We start from the raw sequence: 15,833 nt of genomic DNA on the forward strand, positions 1-15,833 counted from the left end.
AGCTCAGGTTATGATCCCAGCGTCCTGGGATCGAGTCCCACATCGGGTTCCTGGCTCGGCGGGGAGCCTGCTTCTCCCTCTGCCTCTGCCTGCCACTCTGTCTGCCTGTGCTCACGGTCTCTGACAAATAAATAAAATCTTTAAAAAAATTATATTTGATTATTATTTATATGCAATAAGCTCCACCTATTTTACCCATTTTAAGTACACTGATTGACGCATTTATGCTCCTGCACCACAACCAAGGTATATAACAGTGCATGTTCCCTAAGTATTTCCTCCTGCTCATTTGCAATCTACTCCTCCCCCACCCCAGCCCCAGGCAACCACTGATTCACTTTCTGTCACTATAATTTTATCTTTTCCAGAGTTTCATATAAATGAAATCATACACTACATAGTCTTTTGTGTTTCTTTCTCCTATAAAGACTTTGAAATTCATCCATGTTGCTACATACAGTAATATGTCATTCCTTTTTGTTGCGAGTAGTGTTTCATAATATAATTTGTTTATCCATTCACCAGTTTATCGATACTTGGATTGCTTTGGAGTTTTGATTATTTGATTATTTAGTGCTGCTAAGAATATTCACATACAAGTCTTTGTGCAAACATAGTTTTCCTTTTGTTGCAGAATTGCAGGGTTTTTGTCTTGGGGGGTTGAAGAGTGAATCTTGAGGACACAAAAAAAGGTGAAGTGAAGTGAAACTTTATTAAGTTAAGAACAGAAAGGAAAAGTTCTCTAGAGTGGGAAGCATCCCAAGTGGGTTGCCACTGAAGGTTTTAATGGTCGGTCTTTCACTGAAAACTGACCAGGGAACTGAAATCTTCTTAACGTCTCTACCACTGATAGCACCAAGTTTACCTCTCCTTTGACTCAGGTCATGATCCCGGTGTCCTGGGATTGAGCCACACATTGGGGGGGGGGGTCTTCTGCTCATCAGGGGGTCCAATTTTTCCTCTGCCTCCCCCTCCCTGTTCCTGCTCGCTCTCCCTCTCTATCTCTCTCAAATGAATAAATCAAATCTTTTTTTTAAAATCTCATCTCTGACATTTAAGACAAAAAAGGGTGGTCTGGTTATGTTCTCTTATCTCTGGTTTCTTACCCCTCAGCATTTTTCCACATCTGGGATTTCTGTGAGCCTGGTCATAGAAACCCCCACCTCTCTCTCCCTACCTAGCCCCGCCTGTCCCTTACTCACTTTCTCTTGGATAAATACCCAGGACTGGCATTTCTGGGTGGTATGTTAAGATTATGTTCAACTTTACAAGAGGCTACCAGGTTTTCAAATTCAAGTCATCTTTCATTCCCATCAGCAATGTCTGTGATTTCCAGTTGTTTTGTATTCCTGCCAAGACCCGATAGGTCAGTCTTTTTCCTTCTTTAGGTCAGTCTTTTTAACTTCAGCCATTCTCGGCATAGCGTAGTATCTTATTATGGTTTTAATTTGCATTCCTCTAGTGATTTGTGATTTTGAATTCTTTTTCATGTACTCGTTGGATACTCATACGTGATGGGTGAAGAGAGCTCATGAAGAAGTGTCCCGGCATTAATGAATCACTTCTGTGAGCCGCAGAAAGTAATGAAAGGAAACGTAGTTCACCGTAGAGAGTCCAGAGGCCAGCAGGAGGAGCTCTCACTCCCAGCACGGGTTATCAATCGCAGGTCCAACAGGAACAGAAGGACCTTGCGCATGGTTTTAAAAGATTCTACCATCCCAGTCACAGGAAGAAAGCTTTCCCCCTCACCAGGCACCAGCCTGGTCAATGACAGACTGTCACGTTTCAGCCCATGGGAAGTCACTTGCAGCTCTCAGTTGCCTTCCACAGACTTTTTGTTTGTAAGCGCCCTTCCAACCCCCTCTTTCCTCTATCAAAGAGAATTTCTCTCTTTTGTTCTGGGGACTTACCTATGGTTCTGCTGTGACGTGCTTGTTCCTGAATTCTCTGCTATTCCAGAACCAACCCATTTTTGCTGGTAGAATAACTGACAGTTTTATTTTTAAGGTTAACGATGCAGAGGACTGGCTAGGTGCAGGGGACTTCATGGAGAACCAGGTTCCTTCTAGTGGCATCCATCCATGCCGTCCTCTGCTGTCCACTGCTCCAGGAAATATCACTGGGGCTAGCTGCATCCTGGACCGCATGAGTTTGGTCACCTGGACAGAGGCCAGGCGAGCCACCAGAGCTCATCTCCCTCCAGCAACGCTGACCTGGATTCTGTCCATAATTCACCATGCAGGCAGGCTGCCTGTCTTAAGACTTTACTGAGGAGTTAGGAGCCACCTAAGGGAATAACAACCCAGGAGGGAAGAAATTTGGCAACACTCACTGGATAGAGCTATTCTGTGCTCCGTGGAAAAAAGCACCCAGCAAATTGCACTCTCAGACATGTTCCCTCCTGGGTGGCCCTGAGTTACCAGTCCTATTCCCCAGCTTCCAGGTTGATCTGCTTAGCCAAAGCACCTCCATCCTCTGACCCCTCCCTTGTCAAATCTTCTTGACCTTCTAGAAACCCCACCATCTACATATGTATCTTCCCAACTACCCCCTCTCTTTCAGCACAGGGTGATCCATTCCTGACTCATCCCAAGGCAGGGGCAGGACAGTTCAATCCCTTGGAACAGTCCAGGGTCATGGGGGACACTGTGACTCAGGGTCCTTCCGGGGCTCCCAGATCTTCATGGTTCTCCTGATTGTCTATATATTTATCTTTATCACACACACACACACACACACACACACACACCCTGCTTCCCAAGAACAAATGTTCTCAAGCAGTTCATCAGACTCCAAGAAGAAGAACAAAACGGTTTCCCAAATGTTTCGTCATTTCTGAACATCTTTGTCCACCCTGAAAGTAATATTTCGTATTCACATGGAAAACAGTGTTAGCCTTCTTTCTTCCCTTTCCCTGACCCTGCCGCTGCCCCGCCCCCCACCCCTGGCTTCCCTGGAAATCTTCTAAATAGGGGAGATGGGCCTTAGTGAGACTGTGTCCTTCTTCAGGCCTGGACCCTTGGTCCATGAGGGCTGGCCCAGAGCTCTAAAGTGATTAAGCCTTTAGACAAAGTGGCACCAGCTTGCTGCCCTCTGGGTGTTAGGGAGAGAAGTGGCAGGATGTCATTCTCACAGGATGGCCAGGCAGAGCCCTTCGGGGGCTGCACCAGATACACAGGATGATGTGGTATGTGAGAGCTGAAACATCCCGGCCCAGACTTCATCCCTGATCTGCTCACTATGGCTGAGTCTTCTGTGAGGAGCACCACCTCTGAGTTCTGAACAGTGTCTATATCGGCCTGAGTAAGGGTGGTGGAGGATCTCAGGGAGGTCACCAACCCTAGTCTCTGACCTCAAGTGCTCTGCCTTCCCAGCAGACACTGGGTACAGTGTCTGTACCTCCTTCTTCCAAAATTCATGCTAGACAGAAGCCTCCTCTGGGCCTGGGGCCCTGGGACAGCTGTGACCTGTAATGGCTTATCTGTGAGCAGTCAGTCCCCTGGAGTGGTGGGGATAGGGACTATGCCACATCACAGGGAAGCCTGATTCTGGTTTCTCCCACAGTGTGTGGGAAACAGCGGAGCCATCTAGGCCGAGGAGGCCCTGTGAAGGCCTGTAGGCACAGGGCTTTCTTCTGTCTTTGAGGCTGAGGGCCATGATAGAGGGTCTCTCAGAGGATCTGAGACACTGAAGCAGCATCACCAGACCCCTGTGAGAGCCTGTCTGAGGAAAGCAGACCACAGAGTGGGTATGGCAGCCTTTGGGGACATGCCCCAGCCACATAAAGTGTCCTCCTGAGGCTTCCACATTGCCCAGACAGGTCCACGCCCTCCGCACGGGGACTAACTGGGGCAGGGGTGCAGGGCCCTGGGGAAGCAGGGCCAACAAGACCCAGCTAAGGATTCCCAACTCTGAGAGAGAGAGGTGGAACCACCTCAGGAAAGGGGGGAGAAGGCGGAGGCCCAGAGGCCAGTGGGGAGTCTCTAGTTCCGGGGCTGGTGGGCGTGGGGCCTCTGAAGCTGAATTACCTAGAGAGCCTCAGGGTCATGTAAGGATTAGCAGAAAAGAAAACATAAAAAAGAGTCACTTGTGAAAACACACAAGTGATTACATAACTATAGAAAATCACAGTAGAGATGTGTTTGAGACATAAAGAGCTGGTAGGAGATGTACTTGAAATAAGCAATTTCCAAATGAATGAAAGAGATGACAGTGGCCATGACTCACCCCAGGAGAGGGAGCTCCACAAAGCAAGGGGCTTCCAGACCCTGCCTCTCCTCCCCTAAGAGGCAAACATTCCCAGAGACAAAGGCGTCCCTGGGGGCGGGGGTTGGGGTGAAGAGCCCGGGATGTGGGTCAGCCTGTGGGAAGGACTGGGCAAAAAGGAGAAGTGGCCCAGAGCCTGGACACAGTCTCATCAGCCCTGGATCCAAGACTTAACTCCCTGGCAGACTCAGAAAGGAAAGCATCAGTTTGCATGGCCGGTCAAGTGCCTTGCTGTGTGCTGCACCCACACACACACACACCTCCCCCCCTCCCCAGCTGGAAGGTGACAGGCATCATGGTGTGAAGCATGAGGGGTCAGGTGGTGTGGAAGGCCTTGTTCCCTCCTCTCCCAGTGAGTCTGGAGAAAAAGAAGACATGACCTTCCTCCTAAGCTTGCTAAAATCATTCCTGCCTCAGGACCTTTGCACTTGCTGGTCCCTTTAACTGAATAAGTGGAACACTCATCACCCAGATCTTCATATGGCTGCATCCTTGCCATTAGTTGGGTCTCAGGTTACATGTGACCTCTCAGAAATGTGAAAAATAGACTCCATCTGAATTCTGCAGCCTAAGGCTGTCATCTTACCTTATTTCCTTTAAAGTACTTACCATTCTGTGAAAGCAAATTTTTTATTCATATCTGCCCTTTCGTTTTCTGTCTCTTCCCCCCACCGTGATCACCCCTGGAAAGGGAATGCAATGAGCAGAGGGGCCTGGTTTATTTGCTCGCCCCTGAATCCCCTGTACCTTCAACATTGTTGGCGCTGCTATTACTGACTGTTGAATAGACTATGTTCTTATTAAAACGGTTCTTCCCCAAGGGCTCTTAATAATATGGTTTATATCAAAATTTTAAATGAAAAAAGTCCCCCTGGGCCATGAGGGCACAGCCCCAATCCACAGGTTCCCTTAAGCCAGGTCTCCCAGGGCCTGGGAGTTTGACAGGAAGACCCCTGAACCCCTGAAAACACAGCAAAACGATTCCCTGACAGTAGATTCCTGGAGGAGGCACCATGGCTCTCGTCCTATTTGCACAGCAGGCTGGATCTCCAACAGGGGCCAAGAACACTCTGCTGTTAGATTCCCAGGCAAGCCTTTTCCAGCAAACTCTGGTTAACTAGCATCCAATGTCAGTCACGGCTTGCTCTTTCTAAAAGCAAGTAAGGCCGAGGCCCACGAATGGCCTGGGAGCTTTCCACCAGTAGCCGAGTTAGCAAGAGCAGGGAATGGGGGATCCCACCTGGGCCGGGGGCCCAGAGCAGCTCCTGGAACCCACCCCTCCTGTGAGTACCCCTTCCCCCACCCCCGACCAGACCTCAGGGAGGACTCCAGGAGCACGACTTCCCTTGGAATCACATAACACTGAGACTCCCTCCTGAACTATCCTGACCTGCATCCCTACAGAGTTGACTCCCAGCAACCAATGGACCCTTCCCCAGGCCGCCCCCGCAACCACCCCACCCCACCCCCCCCCCCCCGCAAGGACCTGTGCCTCATAAAGCCTCTGTCCAGCTTCCTCTGGGCCACGATGGGATGGAATGAGAATGGTGTGACTGGCTGTGCAGTGTTGCCTCCCCATGGGGAAGCGGGCTCCAGGAGGAGGGAAGACACCCACCATGGGAGGCCAACACTGTGAGAGGCAGGAATGCAGGCCACGTGAGCGCCCAGGAGGGAGTCTTCCAGCTCTGTAGCAGGTGGGGCTGGCCACCAGATGCCCTGGGGACAAGGCCCCCTCCATCCTCGAGGGCTCATGGCTCAGTTCCTCTCTGGGGACACCCCCAGGGGGCCGGCCTCACCTCCAGCTCCTCCTAGGCAGCCCGCACTCCGGCAGGGGGCGCCACCGCAGGCCTCCCACCCTTGGGAGGCCGGGGTGGGGGGACGGAGCTCACAAGGCTGTTGTAGGGTTGGGGGAGTCGGGAGCACATAAATCCTGGGAAGCACAGGGAACGCTGAGGGTGAGCGCTCAGGGAAACTTGTCTCCTACAATAGGAGGTCAGAAACAGCGGAGGACGATCCAAAATCAATTATGGGAGCACTGGGGCTCCAGTTCTCAACTTGGGAAACTTTGGGGGGATCAGACACCAACCTGATGGACGGAGGAAGGGAAAGGGAGAGGAGGGAGGATGGGCAGGAAGGGCCAACTTGAAGGGCTGAGGGCTACACCTCCTGCTACAAGGTGTATGAGGCCCGAGGACATCGTGCGATATGAAACACATTGGCCACACACAGGCAAATACTGTCGGAGTCCACAAGCATGAGGTGCCCAGAGCCAGCCCAGTCACAAAGGCAGAAGAGGGGTGGCTGCAGGGCTGGGGCCACGGGGAGTTGGTGTGGGTCTTGCATAATGGAGACAGTCCTGGAGATGGCTTGCACAGCAAGGTGAATGTACTTCACACTACAGAGCTGTAGAAAAAACACTCCTCCAGTGGCTGGAGGGGAGGTGGGTGGAGGGATGGGGTAACTGGGTGACGGGTATGCTGGAGGGCATGGGATGGAATGAGCCCTGGGTGGTCAATCAATGAATCACTGAGCTCTACCTCTGAAACTAATAATACACTGTATGTTAATTAACTTACTTTAAATAAAATAAAATAAAATTTCAAGAAAAACCCTCAGGGGGTCGCCTATGTAGCTCAGTCAGTTAAGCATATGACTCTTGGCTTTGGCCCAGGTCATGATCTCAAGTTGTGGATCGGCATCCTGCTGTGTGCTCAGCCATGAAACCTGCTGGTCCCTCTCCCTCTGCCCCTCTCCCCCAACCCATCTCCACCCATAGTTTCGTGTGCACTCTCTCTCTCCTTGGAATAAATAAATTAAATCTTTAAATAATAAGTAAATAAATTAAATCTTTAAATGATAATAATAATAAGGGACACCTTGGTGACTCAGTGGGTCAAGTGTCTGCCCTCGGCTCAGATCATAATCTCAGGGTCTTGGAATCCAGCTCCAGGTTGGGCTCCTTGCTCCGCGGGATCCTGCTTTCCCTTTCACCCCTCCACTGCTCGTACATGCTCTCTCTCTCTCCCTCCCTCTCACTCTCAAATAAATAAATAAATAAAATCATTAAATAATAATAAATCAATTAATTAATAACAATCCTCAGGATAGGTCCCACCGTTCACCCCGCTGTATAGGAGAGAACACTGAGGCCCAAGAATTTCCTAGTCAACAGCAGGACTGGGAAGGGACTTGCTCCAGAGTCGACTCTCAGCAACCATATGGGACTATCTTGAAGATACTGGCTCTTAGCCGATTAGAACATTTCCCCTTAGATGACACTGCAAGCGGGAGAACATCCCCATGTCTGGGTCCTTACTAAGACAGAAGCCCAGACATGATGTGCTTCTTCAGGAAAGCAATATTTAGCTAACAGTTTCGACGTTAGGACTCTCAACATTCACTTTGTTCAATCTGAAAAGATAAATTTTATATGTGCCCAATAATTAGGATAAATGTAAGACAGGTAATACTAGGCATAATGCCAGTGTCTGGAGAAACAGGGGTGGGCATCATGGAGCAGAGCCACTAAAGGATGCAGCTCCTCACCCCCGAGACTCAGGCAGCCACCTGCGAGAAGAACAAGGAACATTTTAAGGTTAAAGCAATTGTTTTTATTGTAAGTGCAGTGACACTTGACAAACAAACCAAAAGCAATTCACCTTGCGGGATTTCCTAGGCTCGCCACAAAATGCTGAGTTCTCCAGGCTGGTCTTTACACGAAGCTCTCCTTGGGAACACGGGGCTTGGCTGTGTGCGAGAGCTGACTCAAGGCCTGCACGGAGGCTGGCAGCTGGCTCTGATTCCCAGTTAGTAACCAGGCAGTATGCTTTCAGGATATTTCCACTGTCCGCTGTGGACTTTGTGTCTGAAGACAGGCTTAAGCTGTAACAGAGAAAAAGGAAACCAGAGTCTTCAAAATTTTCCAGAAAGAAAGGAGGTGAGCTTCCTTTCCCACCTGTTAACCCCACACCACGTCTCTTAAACACAACCAGACACATTTCAGGTCTTCCGTACCAACCGAACAAAGGCTTCACAGGCCCCAGGAAGGCGGTTACTAGAAATGGGTCAATCTTTTGATTCTGATGAAAGATGTTGGTCCCCAGTGATAGGCACCCTCACACATATACACACCCACAGCACACATACACACACACACCGCCTGCTCACACTGGGCCAGGCAGCTGGAGGCCCAGTGCCACGAGGGACACGTCCTTCAGTGCCCACAAAGGGCATCTTCGAGGGTCGCTCATCTCTGGAGTTACAGCAATGTGGCCTGAAATCTTGATGACCTGAATATTGAGGGGAGGGCGGCGTGGGGATCAAAGGGTTAAGAAAAACCCACCCTTGTGTAGGATGAGGTGAGGCTCCTCCTTGGAAAAGGGGGAATTACTCTTATTTGGAGTGAGTTTCAAACAGATTTGGAGAACACTTCTAAACCCAGAGCTCAAGTTTGGTCCCTAAGAATTAAAGAGCCTCCATTGTCTTGGCATGCATGCCACTGAAAGTTGCCTCTGAGGAGTCACTGGATGATGAGTTCTGAGTTTGGGAAGTCTGGAGTCCTGAGTGAGGACAGAGAGGAAGGCAGGGATAGAAGACGGGGTCCGGAGTGGGAGGCCAGGGTACACAGCGTCCCCGTCTCAGGCACTGGGAGAGGTAGAGACTTCTCATCAGGTGACCAGCTTCACACTAAGCATCTCCCACCCAGTGCTGACCAGCGGTGCTGTCCTCTCCCAGATGGCACGCAGGGTCCCGCCTCATCGTCACTTGTGGAAAAGCAGGGCGGCCCCTGGTTCAACCCTGGAGTGGGGGGTGGGGCACTGCAGGGCATCAGAGGAGAAAGCCACTGCAAAGGGACCTGGTCCAGGTGGGGCAGAAGGAGCCCACCCCCTCAGCCAAGGTCTCTGCCACACCACCCACCCCAAATCCCTACCGCGGGGGCCTGAAATCCCACTCATGACCTATGCAGGACCTTCTAAGACTGTTTGTGTTTGAATCCACATAGGAATTAACAACCCTGTACTGTGGATTATTTGCTCCAGCAAAACAGAGCTTGGAAGACATTTCCATTGCACCTGCCCCAACAGAATTAACTCACTTTTATGTATTCCCTCCCAATGGCATGTATGCTTCATATGGTTGTATACGTAAGATAACGTACCCCAAAACCCATAAATTTTGCTCCCTTTTTCACAATATCACTGTGTCAGCTTTATTTTGGTTGCACGGTTATATCCAGGCCCATCATTTTCTCTTTTTACCTCTCTGTAGCATCTGTGTCTTGCTGTGATTCCTAAAAACCTCCAAATATCCAGTATGTTCCATCCCACAATATGTCTCCATCCCCGCTGAGAGCTCACGGCTGTGTCCGCTGTACCTCACTGGATTGTTTTCCGCAGTTTGTTCCTTGATCTGCTGTCTGACTTTCGCTCTGTAGACCATGTCGGTTCTTATTTTTGCAAAGATTTAAACAAGAAATATAAGCGTGGTAAAGCCCCAGCAGTGGTTGTTCCTATCTACCTGATTATTGAAGACAAAAGCTGGGAAATGAAGAGAAGCCAGACAAAAATAATAACTTTGCAATGAGAAAAATCTAGGCTTTTTGCTTTTTCACCACTCAGATCCCTGTTCTCCGTCCCTATGAATAGAGCCCCGATCACAGAGCACACCAGTCTCATCAGATACTGAACACCCTATTCAAAATTAATTTTTTTATTTTATATTTAGTAGTTTATAGAATTTAAAACTATCGTTTTCTAATAGCGAAATGCTTTTTATATGAATGCAGGTTAGATAGACCTCTAACTCACATATTCAAATATATGTAAGGTACTAAGTCCTCATTACAGACCATATGAAGGGCACTGGAAAACAGAAAGAACAAAACTAATGTCATTCATGTTCCACAACCCAGAGAAAAATCACTGTGAGAGTTCTGACGTTCCTTTTTGTTTTTCTGTTTCGTGCACATTCCCCAAAACACGCTCCCCTAAAAACAAAGACTGTTAGGTTACGTCCCTTGTCTACAAGGGAGGTCCATTTTCCTCTCCTTAATTGCCGGTCTGAATCTCTGGGGCCGATATTCCATATCAAGGGCGGGGCGGGATTCTGGCGCAGGGGCTGGCAGAGCTTACCCTCCTGGCCACCACAGAACAAGCTGTGAACTTGTTCACTTGGGAACTGAGACTTTCCGTGACCTCTGCCTGGCTTTTGACCCTGGTTTGGGGCTAGAAAGCCACGGTCTGCCCAGACTCCCCGCTCTCCAGGCTCAGAAGCAAGAGGCAGGCTGACAGGAAACGTCTGGAGGACCAGATCATTCCAGAAAAATGAAGCAGAATTGCCTGGCAGCCGTCAGTCCCTCAGTGGAACCCTAATGACTTGTACCAACACTTGGGTGAGCAGGGCACTTACCCAGGGGACAGAAAGTTGAGTGGCTTCCTTTCTGCTGACAGAAAATTTTAAGGCCAAAAAAGAACAGGGACACCTTGTCTGAGGACCGGTCTGTCTCTGCCCCAAACAACATCTTGAGAGCCACTATTAGAAAGCCACTGTGGACTGACTTAACAGCAGCCCTTCTCCCACAGGAAGCCGAAGTCTCAGTGACTCAGAAATACTCTTCCAATGAAAACTTTAATGAGATTACTTGGTAGCAAGAGCCCCTTTCGAGGTCACCTGAACAGTCTGGAACAACAGTCTCGTAGGTGTGGAACTTTGGGAGCTCCCCCTCTCCTTGTGACTGAGCACACCCGAACTGCTCTTCAAAGCAAGCCTGTGTTGGCCACGTCAGGCCAGGCCCAGGGTGAGGCGAGGTAGGCCTCTTCTCTTCACATGTTTGGCCCTTGTAGGCATGGTCTCTTTCATAACAGTCACGCTGGTAGATTGAAATTGGCCACAGGGTGGGTATTGACACCGTAAAAATTGGCAAATGCGACAGAACTTTTCCCCTTCAGCGGGCCAGCTGTTAAACTTTTACTAGCACACTTGCTGGAGTCATCCCGAGAAACGATGAGAACCAGTTCCTGGTGTCCTGGCCGAACCACTGGCTGCTGAATCACAGATGAGTGCTCCTCGGCCAATGAACCAGTGAGTCCTTCTCCAGTCTGCTGTCATGTGACCTTTAGAGGCCTGGAATCCAGGCAAGGTGGGGTGGGTGGGAGGTGGGGAGGGAGCAGAGGGCAGGTCTTGAGACAAGCATTTAGCAAGGAGCCTGCTCCAGGTGGGGTCTCTACCCAGGACCATCTGTTCTCCAGCAAGGAAGGAGGCCTAGCTTCTGCCAACTAGCAGGCTCCTGGGAACTCGGGGCTTTGAAATACTCAGCTCATCTCTTCGGTGGCCCACATCCATGGCCCAGGATCATTCCCTGTCCGACTGTTAACCTTGTCCAGAGGACCTCTCAAGGCTGTGGCTTGGGTCTCCACGGAGGCTCCGTGAGCCTTGCAGTCAGTCTAGTCTGAGTTCCAATGATCTACCCAGTGGCTGCAGAAGATGGGAATTTGCTGAGCTGCCCTCAAGGCCTCCGGCTTGCAGACTTTGAGTTTGGCAGACTAGTAAGCCTAGGTTTTGCTTTTCAAGGTCTCCAGCACGCACACAGGGAGCCACCTTCTCGGGGATCAGCCTCATTACTGTTGTGGCTCGCTGAAGTCCTGCAGCTTCCTGGTCCCTCAGAGCCTGGCTCTCTGCTGTGTCCCCATCATAACTGACAACTAGTGAAAACTTACAGACTAAGGGTTAGACAGTAAGTAGTTTAGGTTTTGTGGGCCTTGTATGGTCACTGCAGCATATTCTTTGGCCTTCTTTTTTCCCCTTTACCTTTAAATATTGTAAAAACCATTCTTAGCTCAATGGCAGTGCAAAAACATGCCAAGGCTGAACCCCGGTTGCTGCCATCCCACTGAGCACTAGGAATGGGGGGGCCCTATGTCTTGGAGATGGGCAGACAGTTCAAGTCCAAAATGAACCCCTGAGAGTCTGCTTTCTAGAACCATTTTCAGTATCCATTGTGTTTGTGTAGATTTTCGCTAGAAGCACAGCCCCAAGAGAGCCTTAAGAACGAATGCTGTCATCTGGAGCTACAATCCCAGGGCAGCAAGAGTGAGGGACAAGGGAGGAAAATGCAAGAGGAGGCATTTTCATGCAGTTTCTGCTTAACGAGGGCCACGTGGGACTTTCAGCAGGTTCACCTGCTGGGCCTATGGGATTTCTCTGTCCTGGCTGCGGGAAAAACCATGCCCAGGATCTCTGCCCACCAGAGGGCAAATGGCGAGGAATGGATTGGCTGGTGGCCTCCTGCCTCTCACGGGCTAAGCATAAGGTCAGTCTCACAGTGCCCATGGAGGAGAGAGGGAAAGAACCCAATGGCGTTTATGACAGAGACTCTTCTGGGTGACAGTGACATCTCCCTGGGCTCTGAGGTCTAGTGAACCCCAGACCGCCTGGGACCCTTCCCTTTTCTGACATGCATGGAGTGAAGCATGCAGTCTGCGACCTCCCGGAAGGGAGCCAGGGGACAGGGCCTCATTCCTCATTCTTGGTTCGGTTCCTAAGACTCATACAGGGTGCAAAGAGGCCAGGAGAGGACTGGTCTCACAGGGTGGGCCCAGAGCCGCAGGCACTCCCTGCCAGAATCCCAGTTTGATACTGTCAGACTGTGGGGTGCTAGCCTTTTTGGCTTCAACTGCTGAATCCTTCAGAGGGGCTAGAAGCTTTGCAGTGTAGACTTCCCAGGTGAGAAGGACAGGCTCTAATCTCCTAGGGACCTCCAGTCTTCCATGTGTCCCCTTCCTCTAATCTTCACCACCCCCCTCCCTCTGCAGACCCTAACCTCTTGCTGCCATAGACCCACCCCCTTGGTCTGCCAACCCCTCGGGGCCCAAGGCTTGGCAGGCCATCCTTCCCCTTCTTGACGCACTTTGTTCCCAAGCCATAGACACACAGCTTGGGAGAGGCACAGGTCCTCCCTGCTCCGCTCCCCTTTCCTATCTGAGGCAGAGATCCGGGAGGACTGTCCCATCCCTAGCCCACCTCCTGAGGACCAGAGCCTATTGTGCAATCATCCATTGCTTTCTGAGTCCAGAGCGTGTTGTCTCTCTGGACCCCCACCAATTCTTTCAGGGTCTCATGGCCTCCACGGGGTGTCCTCAATTCTGCTCACAGTCTGAGGGAACTCTCCCGGGACAGGTATGCCAAATTCCCTCGAACACTTGTTCTAAGATGCCAGCGGGTCCAGACCACTGACTTAATGGCAGGGGCCCTGGGTTGGTCCCCACCACCTGCCATTCGTTCTGTTCAGCAGCAGTGATGGGGCCTCTCATCATGCGGACAAACCATGCAGGCTTTCCGAGATCTCCCAGGTGCTAGCAGTGGCAATGCCAGGGGGAGTCCATCTCACCTCACCCCCCAACCCCGCAGCAGCCACGTGCTCCCACCAGTACAGTGTCCCTCCGTAGCGTGGGACCATAGCAACTTCCATAGTGCCACGGGGGTGGAGGTCTCCTGTTTTCCCCTCCTCCTCCCTCATAGGGCCTGACTTGTTGAGGAGCAGAGAGAGGGGCACGCGGCAGCCCTCTCCCCAAGCTTTCTATTATAGCAGGACCACTGTGTGCCCCAAGGCTGCTGGGCTCCTGCCTTCACACCCGGGCTCAGACCCACAGTCACTTGAGCTCCTGCCTTTGCAGCTGAGTCAGGTGACCCACCACCCAGCCTAGAGGGGACGGGTCCCACCTTGAGAGTGAGCCAGTCAAACCCCTTTGTTTCTTCCCAAAAGCTTTGGTCCGGGGACAAGTGGTATCTTTTCCATGTTGGGCAGCAGGGAGAAGAAGCCAGCGAGGAAGAGCAAATATGGTGGGTAACACACTGTGAGGCACAGGGCAGATATAGTGGGGAAAAACTACAGGCAGGGACTGAGGCAGAATTCACAGGGCCCTGCAGTCCTAGGACAGGTGCCGTGGACCAGCATGGCTGCATAGACACGTGATGGGTGTCAGGAACACATGAAAGACGTACATCCTAGCTGTCCACACCTGTGAGCCCTTTAGCTATTTGAAAAGGAGTTCAGAGGGTTCAGGCAGCACCTGGCTGGCCATGTCATAGAAGGAGAGTTTCCATGGGGGAGGGGGGATGTGCAGGGGACCACAGGGACATTGGAGTTTGGACTCAGATCACCTGGTTCCCAGACTCTGCAGGGGTGGGGCGGTGAGAGTGGCCATGGCCATGAGATCATTCCATGGACATTCCTTGGTGACCTAAGACATAGCTCCACATGAGTCCTTGTGCACGGTGACATCAAGGGTGTCTTTTGCAAAGGGACAGGGGGGACCTGTACACAGGTCCTATGGAGTTGTGAAGGTTAAAGAAGAACTCACACATGAAGTACCCATCACGGTGCCTGACAGGGTAAGCATGTGTGGAATCACAGCTTGTCACAGGCGAGGGGCACTCAGAGCCCCGTGCCCACCCATGAGCATGCAGCCCAGACCTCAGCTTCCTGAGGGACCCGATGCCCTGATGGGAAGGGACTTCATTTGTCTCCCAATTCCCGAAATTGCCCCAGGATCTCCGTAGTTGGGGAACCCACAAGAGCCAGCCCCAGCACTAGTGGCAGAACCAAACTGAGGTGAAAGCTTCAGGAACCCTCGGCGGATCTGCCAACCGAGGAGAGAGACTTCCGCCCTCTGAAGACACAACCACAGGGGACATGGGGTCACCTTGTACACAGGTGGCCTGGTCGGCATGCTGTCTTTCCTTGGGCCCCACCAGGAGACTGAGGCATATTGGCAGCCTAGAACCTTCAGGGCAGGGGATGGGCGGGGAGTACTCCAGCTGCCAGGGACCAGCTGATCTGTAAGTCAGCCCTCAGGGTCCCAAGGCAAATATCCTGCCCCAGCTCAACCTGCCCACTGCCGCTACCACTTCCCCCTAAAGGGGACACTTTTCTTCTCACTTCGGTCCTTGAGTTTTCTTTTTGTGGTCTCAAGACCAGGAAGTTTGAAGTTTTAGTCTCAAGTGACAGGCTAGCAAACAGTGTTTTGGTTTCAGTTAAAACCATGTCTTTATTTAGAAAGCTGATAATAAGAGGAGTCAGTTGGGTACACATTTTAATCTGGAATCGTACAGACATAAAGGAGACGCAACATAAAAAAAGCAAAATCTTGGACACTAATGTTTTCATTCATTTCTATCTTTGGATTTTAATTACAATAACGAAGTAAGCAAGTCTATACAGGTCATTATGTAGTAGACCAAGTTTCAGTGATTTAAATTATTTGCAGATCCACAAAAATAGGTTAACTTGGAGGAGTTACTATAAAACGATAATCATTGCCACCCATTAAAACCCCATTCTACCTGTGTACGATTTAAAACCACCACCACCAACCTCTAAGCAAACTATACAAGAAGGAAACCTTGTGTCTCTGACGAAGGCCATTTGTAAAACAGATAAACACCTAAGGCTAATATCATACTTCACGGCGAAACGTTGAGCACTTTCTCCCTAGGATGGGGACAGAGCAGGAATGGTCTCCTCTGACCACGGCAGGTATGTCTGGCCGACACCGTGTCCAGGACATGGC

This window comes from Mustela lutreola, chromosome 3 (assembly GCF_030435805.1).
Source record: "Mustela lutreola isolate mMusLut2 chromosome 3, mMusLut2.pri, whole genome shotgun sequence".
In the NCBI taxonomy this organism is placed as follows: Eukaryota; Metazoa; Chordata; class Mammalia; order Carnivora; family Mustelidae; genus Mustela; species Mustela lutreola.